The sequence below is a fragment of the Bubalus bubalis genome, chromosome 7 (assembly GCF_019923935.1).
Source record: "Bubalus bubalis isolate 160015118507 breed Murrah chromosome 7, NDDB_SH_1, whole genome shotgun sequence".
Taxonomy (NCBI): domain Eukaryota; kingdom Metazoa; phylum Chordata; class Mammalia; order Artiodactyla; family Bovidae; genus Bubalus; species Bubalus bubalis.
Genome location: NC_059163.1, coordinates 28993556 through 29004377, shown reverse-complemented (window position 1 = coordinate 29004377; position 10822 = coordinate 28993556).

Sequence of the window (10822 nt, the reverse complement as noted above, 5' to 3'; positions counted from 1 at the left end):
ACTACAGTCTGATTTTTGGTCTCATCATTCCAACAAACAGCTGTATTAAGAACATTAGTAAAGCCCTTGCAATAGGTATAATTTCAATTTTTGTCTACCATCCCTGTCAGTAACATTTGGGACTCTACCTATTCCAACATAAACATTCTCTTCCCTTACATTCCCTGGTATAACAGTGCCTTGACTTGTTTCCTCTTCTCTGGCCACCTGTTATTTGAGCTCTGCTCTTTCCACTCCATAATGTGCCCCTTCTTGTCTTATGTTACTCTCTTAACAGACTATCTCAATCTTGCACTGCTTTGTGATTCAGAAATAGTATTCCAAGCTCAGGCCCTGCCTCTGACCTCTAAACTCTGTCTCACTTGGCATCTCCTTTTTACAGTGTTCCTTTAATTTTTAAAATCTATTTAGGTATAGTTGATTTAAAATATTATACAAATTTCAGTTCAGGATGGGGAACATGTGTACACCCGTGGCGGATGCATGTTGATGTATGGCAAAACCAATACAATATTGTAAAGTAAAAAAATAAATAAATAAAATAATTAAAATAAAATAAAATATTATACAAATTTCAGATGTACAACATATCGATTCACAATTTAAAAATTGTACTTGATTTATAGTTACCAAAGAAAATGGATTATTATCATCATACTGTACAATACACTCTTATAGCTTATTTACTTAATACATAGTAGTTTCTACCTCTTAATCCCCTATACTTATTTTGTCCCTCCTCTCTTTCTTCCTCCCACTGGTAACCACTAGTTTGTTCTCTATACCTGTCCGTCTGTTTCTTTTTTTGTTATATTCATTAAGTTTTAATTTTTTTTAGATTCCACATATAAGTGGTAGCATACAGTGCTTGTTTTTCTCTGTCTGCCTTATTTCACTAAGCATAATCCTCTCCAGGTCCATCCATGTTCTTGAAAATGGCAAAATCTCATTCTTTTTTATGAATGAGTAGTATTTCATTGTATAATATATACCATAGCTTTATCCATTCATCTGTTGATGGACACTTAGGTTACTACCATATCTTGGCAATTGTAAATAATGTTACTATAAACATTGGGATGCATGTATCTTTTCACATTATTGTTTTTTTGGATATACACCCAAGGGTGGAATTGCTGGATTATGTAATACTTCTAGAGTTTTTTGAAGACTTACATACTGTTACTCACAGTGGTTATATTAACAGTGCAGCCAACAATGTACAAGTATTCCCTTTTCTCATTGTCAACATTTGTTTTCTTTGTGGTATTCTTGATGACAGTCTTTTCTCCACTGTATATTCTTGACTCCTTTGTCATAGATTAATTGACCATGAGTATGTGGGTTTATTACTGGGCTCTCTACTCAATTTCATTGACCTGTGTGTCTGCTTTTTGTGCCAGTACCATGCTGTTTTGATTACTGTAGCTTTGTAGTATAGTCTGAAGTCATGGAGTGATTCCTCCAACTTTTCTCATCTTTATCAAGATTTTTTTGGCTATTCAGGGTCTTTTGTGGTTCCATACAAATTTTAAAATTATTTGTTCTAGTTTTTTGAAAAATGCCATTGGTATTTTGATAATAATTGCATTTAATCTGTAGATTTCCTGGAGTAGTGTGATCATTTCAATAATATTGATTCTTCTAATCCATGAACACAGTATATCTTTATATCTGTTTATATCATCATCAATGTCTTATAGTTTTCTGGATACAGGTCTTTTACCTTCTTAGGATTATTCCTAGGTATTTTATTCTTTTTGATGCAATTGTAAATGTGATTGTTTCTTTAATTTCTCTTTCTGATAGTTCATTGTTATATAGAAATGCAACAAATTTATGTATATTAGTCTTGTACTCTGCAACTTTATCAAATTGTTGAGCTCTAGTAGTTTTTTGTTAGCATTCTACTGATTTTCTATGTTTAGTATCATATTGTCTGCAAACTGTAACAGTTTTACATCTTCTTTTCCAATTTGGATTCCTTATATTTATTTTTTTATCTTTGACATCTCTTGTTAGATGTCTCAAAGATATCTGAAATCAAACATGTCCAAATCATATTAATGATATTCTTACATAGCTCTGGTCTTTGTCCAATGCTCCTTAGACCTGTGAGTCATGCCACAATCACTGAATTATATAAGACAGAAATCTATAAGTTATTATGACACCTCTACTTTTCTCACTACCCATTTTCAATCCATCCAGTCCTGCTAATTTTATCTCTCTGGAGTTTTGTGCTGGAGAGAACTAGCCCTTATCCTGTTCTGTGAAGGGGCCTTACTTGTTGACATGTGGACATGGCATTCATCATATCCCAGCTTTGTCTATACCACTTCAAAAAACTGCCTCTTGGCCACTTCTCAGGCCTTGGAGTAAGTCTATCAGTGATAGGGTCTGCCCATGGGAAGATGTACTCATGTAAGAGGCTCTCTGGTTCTCAAAGAGGTTCAGAACTGTTTGGACAAGGAATTTTAGGGTCAGGTACCTGACTCGTGGTCTAGAAAAAGAGGAAGACATACACTTGATTTTGTGAGCAGAGCATAGCTGGAAGCAGAACATAGCCGAGGCAGACTATAGCTGGAAGAGGCAAGAGGAGGCCTTCTAAAGCATGGATTTTAGAGAAGAGGATCTCTTGCTTGGGCCAAGACCAGTACTGTTGCTAAATATCTCTTCAATCTGCCCATCTCTCTCCATTTCTATACCATTGATACAGGTCAAGATCTCACCATCTGGTCCTGGGACTATTGCATTAGTTCCAAGACTAGTCTTCCTAAATATACTCTTGCCTTCTCTAATCTCTTCCCTTGACTTCAACCAGAGTAATTTCCTGAAGCATAAATCAGATTTTATCATTGGGCTAATAAAATCATTCAACATCTCATTGCTTTTAGATTGAAAACCAAAAATACTACAGTAGATAAGATGACATACAAACCATCTACTCATGTATCTTATCGCACATTGTGCTCTTCCTTAACTCTTCATCTATCCTTTCTCAGTTTCTTTCATGCCCTTTCTTTTCTCAAGCATTTTCACATTCTGTACCCTGTGCCTAGATGGTTATTTTCTTTCATATGCTCATTTTAAAAATTCTCAGTTTAAAAGTCACATCCCTGGAGCTCCTTCTCAGACCTCCAGACTCATGATATTATTAAATAACTATGATTTGGATCAAGAACACTGTTTTACCACTAAATATTTGGGAGGTCTTCTAATTTTGTCAATCATCTTAGATGAACTATTTCCCCATAGAAGTTTTGTAGCTTTCTACAAGGACAGTACATTTCTCTGGGGCTTACAGTACATTTCTCTTGGATCACTATTAAAGTGACCAATCTCATCCTTAGCTTTGCCTGTAATCCAAATAATTGCAAGTTCTGCTTTTCTTTTCTGACTGCCAGCCTGCTTTTCCACTTCTACGGGGAATTTCATTATCTTCGAAATTGAATCCTCTTTGCTTTCTGTGTTTTTGTATTTTATGAAGCATTTAGAAATTACACATATTTATACCTTCTTTCCTTCCCTCAATCCAATACCTACTCATTCCATTTATTCAGGCAAATTTCCTCCATAAGCAAACATGAACAGAGAGAATGCAAACTTGAAATTTTACAGTCTGTTCAGTTGCATAGTTACCTGAAAAGGCTAGAGTCCACAGATCTTATTTACGGACAAGATTGCCCTTGGATTTAGAGCTTCTCTGATACTTCTTTATTAGCTCAAGAGTACTTTCTGTTCTACATGCACAGTACTTTACAATGTTGAATTGTAATTGTCTTTCATGTATCTATTTTCCCTATTAAAGGTGGCTTTTAAGATCTAGGGAGGTCTTCAAGAACTTAAAAAGTCAGGGACTATATCTTATTAATCTTTTGTATCCTAGTAACCTAGGAAATGCTTGACATTTAGTAAGCATTCAGTACATTCTGAGCATAAATGAAAGACTAGGTGGTGCTGCTTAAAATAATAAGTAATAAAATAAGTCTGAAACATTGTTATCAGAATTGTGCCCTGTCAGCAAGAACATTGGTGTTCCTAAGTAAATAATGGGTCTGTTGATGCTAGGACAATGTTTGCTGTTAGATACCATGATTTTCAATGTGTATTTTTTTTTTTTTGCCAATCTTCTATGTAATAACAAAGAGAAATTTGAACTTATCAGTAACAGTATTTGCCTTTAAGACAGTAAATGCTGGGACATCAATTTATGTAATTTTAATCAATGAAGGAATATCTAGTATAAAATTACAATCAAAATAGTAATTGTATATATTTCATATAATAAACTATTGGTGTTAAATATACCAAATATCTCACAACTGTAAATGAAGAGCATTTTGCAAAGGGAGTGCATTGTCAATGTCATACGTTACTGAAATTACTTCTTTATGCCATTTGAATGCATATTTTTATTGAAATATATTATTATCAAATAACTTTTTACAAAAGAAACTCCGAACCTATAAATATTATTCTAACAAAAGAGTTTTGTTCTATTCAGTATCTACATAACGAAAAACCAATTTTGAACAATTCAATGCTTGTATGTGCAATAATTGTGTTTAAAATCATTTAAAATATTTACATTAGTTTATTAAAATTAGGCTAGAGAAGAATTTCTATTTAAAAAGAGAAAATTAGGCCAATTATTTATGTGATATATTTCTTAATAGTTACAATTTTTTAAGTCAAATTATTTATTTCTTGATGTTAACCCATACACAGATGGTTAAAAAGCTGACAAGAAGTTCAAGACTGAAATATCATGGCTCAGTTGGGTGGCATGCCAGAGAAGTTTCAGCTAAAGTCCAGCCCTGCAATATTGCAAAACATCTGCTAAAGTTTAAGCTTTAGAAGACATCAAGGCGAAAAAAAATTTTATCCTCTAATGAAAACTTTCTAAATTAATCCACTGACCTTTTAATTTAGGAATATTTTAGCTACACAACCTTTGTGGTTTTATAGGAAGTTAAAAATAGTTCCATTTTGTAACTTTAATCTCCTTTTTAAGTATTGTCTCTTGAATTACTTTTGAAAAAAGTATAGAATATGAAGAGAGTAAGCACTATTAAACCCTCAGCAGTGTATTAATTTCTGTTTGATTTCAATCTGTAGCTACTATTGTGACAGAGGAGTTACTAAGCATTAACCTCGATTTCTATGTCTGTAGACTATTTGTTGCTATATGAAGAATGGATAAACAAGGATTTTAGGCATTAGCTATATTTTTCTTGGTTTGGAAAAATGATGAAAAGATATGGGAACATGTCATTTTATAATTTAGACAAGCTAAATGATCTTTTCATTAAAAAAATTTTAATCTGAACTGATCTCATGTGGCCTCAGCTTGCAGTGGCTTGAAGCAGGATTTTGGTTCCTCAGCCAGAGATTGAAGTCAGGCTGTGGCAGCGAGAGTGCTGAATCCTAGCCGCTAGACCACCAGGGCCAGTGGCCAGTGACAAGACCTGACCTGTCGGCTTTGTAGAATTGAATTCCTACAAAGAGATGGAATGTAGTGAAACAAGTGAAGTGTTTATTCGGAGGGAAAGTGTACGTGTGAATAGACTCATATGAGTGGACTTGGAGAGCGTCGTGCCCTTGGGAGTTTGAATCATCTGGGGCGTTTCTTCTGGTTTCATTTGGCCAATCATCTTGCTTTGCTTGGTTCTGAGTCTGTATTGGGTATATCTTAGGATCCTTTCACGTGTGCACTGCATCTCTTCGCCAAGATGGATTGTAGCAAAGCGGCCTATGGGTAGGTTGACATCACTTACTATGAAGTGATGGCCCCTCCGTTTTGACCTCTGAGGAGCCTTTCTGTGCATCTGTAGTTGGGAAGATTTCCTTGACCTTGAGAATGAGAAATATGTGGTCTCTTATCTGGACAGGGTTCAGCTTCTCTCTTGCTCCTGCTATTATCTTTATCTCAGAGTATCTGTTCACAGGGAGCAAACTTCAGATGCTCAGCCTGGAGCCATCTAGAGATCTAGATAGAAAGTAATGTCTGAGGAGCCATTGGGCAGCTTAGCAATGGACCAGTTCTCAGCTTTGTATCCCAATTCCCTAACTTGTTATATTCATTCTGTCAGGCCCTTTTCTCATGCTATGACTCTTTCTTTCTTTCCTTTTTTAATGTTTATTTATTCATTTTATTTTTTGTCTGTGCTTGGTCTTCATTGCTGCGCAGGCTTTTCTCTACTTGGTGGTGAGTCCAGGCTACTCTCCAGTTGTGGTGTGAAGGCTTCTCACTGTGGTGGCTTCTCTAGCTGTGCAGCATGGGCTGTAGAGTGCATGGGCTTCAGTAGTTGTCGGCTCATGGGTCGTAAAGCTCAGTCTCAATAGTTGTGGTGCACAGGCTTAGTTGCTCTGTGGCATGTGGGATCTCCCCAGGTCAGGGATCCTACCCATGTCTCCTGCATTGGCAGGCAGATTCTTTACCACTGAGCCACCAGGGAAGCCCCACTATGACTCTTTCACTGACTATATGGAATAACAGAATGTTCAGGGTAGAAGGGTCCTTAACAATGAGTTAATCCAACTTGACCCATATGGCATAAAGATATAAACAGATTTGTGTGTTCAAGCTTGGAGCTAGAAATTCACACTAACATGAATTAAGCTGTATCGATAGTAAAGAGTTGAGGAATTTGAAGAAAATGATTAGGAAATCTGAAAGAAGGTATAGTGAATTCTAGAGGCCCAAAGTAACATGAGGATAGGGAGACAAGGGACCCTCCTGCCATGGGAGATTTGGAGACAGAGTCTTGGGAACTTGGACAAGCTGACAATGGTGATCTAGTGTGGGTTTTATAATGTAAACTTTTTTTTCTTTGTTCCCTACAAAATTTTCAGCAAAGAATTTTCTTACTAATCAAGTGTTTATGGAGGGAGATGAGGGGACAATTGATATTTGGATTATATTACAATTTTGTGTTTGTATTCGAAATGCCTATATAAGTTCATGCAATCTGGACAATTTATTTTCTTATTTTTTAATGGGAAATGTATCTTTACAAGTGAATAAGTTAAATTGCTTACCATATTTCAGTTAGTTAGTTTGATGCTTAATGGTCTTTCACTTTTCTACCCTTCTGTATTTTTTGGAAAGCAGTCCAGGGCCTTCACGATGTAGGATCTACCCTACCTATCCATACATACAGACATCCAAGTCCACAGTATAGTAGGAAGCATACTAAGAAAAGATTTTCCTATTCTTAAATTTCTCTTCAAATAGATCCAAATTTCCCTTGTTTTGGAATGACTTTGAGTTAAGTGTTTCTACAAAGTCTCTGGAGAAGACAATGGCAAGCCACTCCAGTACTCTTGCCTAGAAAATCCCATGGATGGAGGAGCCTGGTGGGCTACAGTCCATGGGGTCACCATGAGTCGGTTGCGACTGAGGGACTTCACTTTCACTTTTCACTTTCACACAATGGCGAAGGAAATGGCAACCCACTCCAGTGTTCTTGCCTGGAGAATCCCAGGGACGGGGGAGCCTGGTGGGCTGCTGTCTATGGGGTCGCACAGAGTCGGACACGACTGAAGCGACTTAGCAGCAGCAGCAGCAGAAAGTCTCTATTTAAATACCAAGGCTATTATCAGATATTGTTGTTGCATTCTGATGCATGTGTTTCACTTTTTTTTCTAAGAGAAGGCAACCAAGAGGTAGTAATCTATCACAAAAGGAGACGGCATAAGAGTTGGACCCAGAAAATGAACAGATGGAAGGAAACCTGATTTGGATGACTTTGGTGAAAAGCTTCAGGAATCTCGAGTTAAGTTTGGAGGGTGTAAGTTTAAGGTTATAGCTAGCATGACAAATAAGTGGGGGACTGGTCTCAAGAGAGATTTCATTTGTTTCAAAACTGTGCTTTTTCTATCGTGTTGAAGTGAATGCAAAAACAAACGACAAAAGGGAAAAAGGCTCAGGTTTAATTCCCAGTTATATTTCAAATGAGGTTTTTTTTGCTTCTAAATGATCAGTACATTATTAGTATTTCCATATGAAGTACTCTTCTTTCTTTTTAAAATGATTTAATTAATTTATTTTTGGCTGTGCTGGGTCTTCCTTGCTGCACAGGCTTTTCTCTAGGTGTGGAGTCGGGGCTACTCTCTAGTTGCGGGGGCTTCTCATTGCAGTGGCTTCTCTTGTTGTGGAGCAGAGTCTAGGGTGCACGGGCTTCAGTAGTTGCAGCATGTGGCTCCAGGGCCTTGTTGCTTTTGTGCGGGCTTTGTCTAGTTGCAGTCATCAGGGGCTACTCTTCATTGCTGTGTGTGGGTTTCTTATTGCGGTGGGTTCTCTTGTTGCAGAGCCTGTGGGCTCAGCAGTTGTCGTGCATGGGCTTAGTTGCTTGGCTGTATATGGGATCTTCCTGGACCAGGCGTCAAACCTGTATTGGGTTTGACTTATCCTCTGTACTAGCAGGGAAGTCCAGAAGTAATCTTGACCACTCTCTCTTTAAACTTCTTCCATAAAAATGGGAAAGCATTGAAAAATTATTGAAGCTAGTTTCCTATTTACTTAGAAACTAGATTCTTTAAGCCATATTTATAACTCTTGGTTTAAATATTTGCATTTATTCCCATGCCAGATTCCTTTGATGATTAACTAAATATGAGTTTAAATGCAAACTAGTACAGCCACTATGGAGAACAGTGTGGAGATTCCTTAAAAAACTGGAAATAGAACTGCCATATGACCCAGCAATCCCACTGCTGGGCATACACACCGAGGAAACCAGAATTGAAAGAGACACTTGTACCCCAATGTTCATCGCAGCACTGTTTATAATAGCCAGGACATGGAAGCAACCTAGATGCCCATCTGCAGATGAATGGATAAGAAAGCTGTGGTACATATACACAATGGAGTATTACTCAGCCATTAAAAAGAATACATTTGAATCAGTTCTAATGAGGTGGATGAAACTGGAGCCAATTATACAGAGTGAAGTAAGCCAGAAAGAAAAATACCAATACAGTATACTAATGCATATATATGGAATTTAGAAAGATGGTAACAATAACCTTGTATGTGAGACAGCAAAAGAGACACAGATATATAGAACAGTCTTTTGGACTCTGGGAGAGGGAGGGAGGGGATGATCTGGGAGAATGGCATTGAAACATGTATCATATCATATAAGAAACGAATCGCCAGTCCAGGTTTGATGCAGGATACAGGATGCTTGGGACTGGTGCGATGGGATGACCCAGAGGGATGGTATGGGGAGGGAGGTGGGAGGAGGGTTCAGGATTGGGAACACGTGTACACCTGTAGCAGATTCATTTTGATATATGGCAAAACCAATACAATATTGTAAAGTAATTAGCCTCTAACTAAAATAAATACATTTGAATTTAACAGAAAAAATAAAGAATGAAATGAATTATTTTCTAGGAGTTTTAATGTGTTATTGAAATAGCAGACCCAAATCAAGTGTTTAAAAAGTAAATTTGAATGATAAAGAGGATTTGGTGTCAACCTCTGGAAACGTTCATTTTGTTTTAACATACTAATTTATATGCAATCTTTTCCAAGAAGCAAACACATACAGAAAATTACAAAACAAGAACAGTGAAACATTACTAAGCCAGATCCAGAAACAGAAAATCGGCAACCCCAGAAGCCCTTTCCTACTATACTTTTCCAGTTTCTGCTTCCTCTTTCCTCTCCACTATCTTGACTTGAAAATATATAGTTAAATATTGTCTTTTTCAATTTGATTTGAATAAAACCACACTATATATTAAAAAAATAATAAAAAAATAAAAGCTTCAAAGAAGAGAATTTTTAGAAATAACTAACAAATAGGTAGTTTTATTCTCAGTTTAAAACATACCTCAGAATTAATCAAAGAAAACTCTAGGTATCCTTATTTTGGGAACTGTTGCTTATTAATTAAGATTGATTAAGATAAATTTTAAGCAGATAATGTTGAAAATTAAATATTTAAATTTCTCATATATCTGCTAATTGTTCAAAAGGATACACACATGGAAAATGCATTATCATACTATAAGGAAAGATTTGGGTGTTTTCAGTTTTTATTTGAAAACTATGAGATTTTCACTAAATATAGGAATATCAATTTTGTTTCCAGAATCATAATAAATTTAATTTTTTTTGTTTTCTATATTACCATTATATTTCAATATAGTATTACAGTACAAAGTAGGTGGAGAAACTAATATTCTTTTCATTTTTTAAATAAAAAATATGCACAAAGTGTATGTGTGAATGACAAGGGCCTGATTTGGGGAATTAGTAACACAATTATGTCCAATGATAAGGACTGTGTATTTGATCAAGTCTTCCCAGAAGATGCATTTTAAGGAAAAGGCCAGGGTTTAATACTGACTTCAAATAAAAGATGCCATAATTTACCCCAAAAGGCATTATATTTTTATTTAGAAAATTATCATAGTTTCCTTTTTCCTTTTACAATATAAATTTTCAGACTTTAAAGAAATGTTTTTCTCCAGTGGAAATAATTCCACAGGCAGATATTAATTTATTTCTGTTCAGCTATGGCCAGAAAGGCATGTTTGGCTCCATTCTTCAGAACTCCCTTAAGCCATTAAAAAAAACTTTTATCAGCTCTAGCTAGCCAGCTATCATCTATATGTGTATTATACATCTCTGTCATGTATCTAAATATCTATCACTTGTTTTTCTATTATCTCTTCTTCTGTGCTTGATTACTTAATCAGTATCCTGAAAATAAAATAAGATCATAGAAAGTGTATTTCTTGTATCATATGACTGAATAGGAAAAATAATGCTTCTCTTAAGCACTTACTAGTCTGTGTGCTT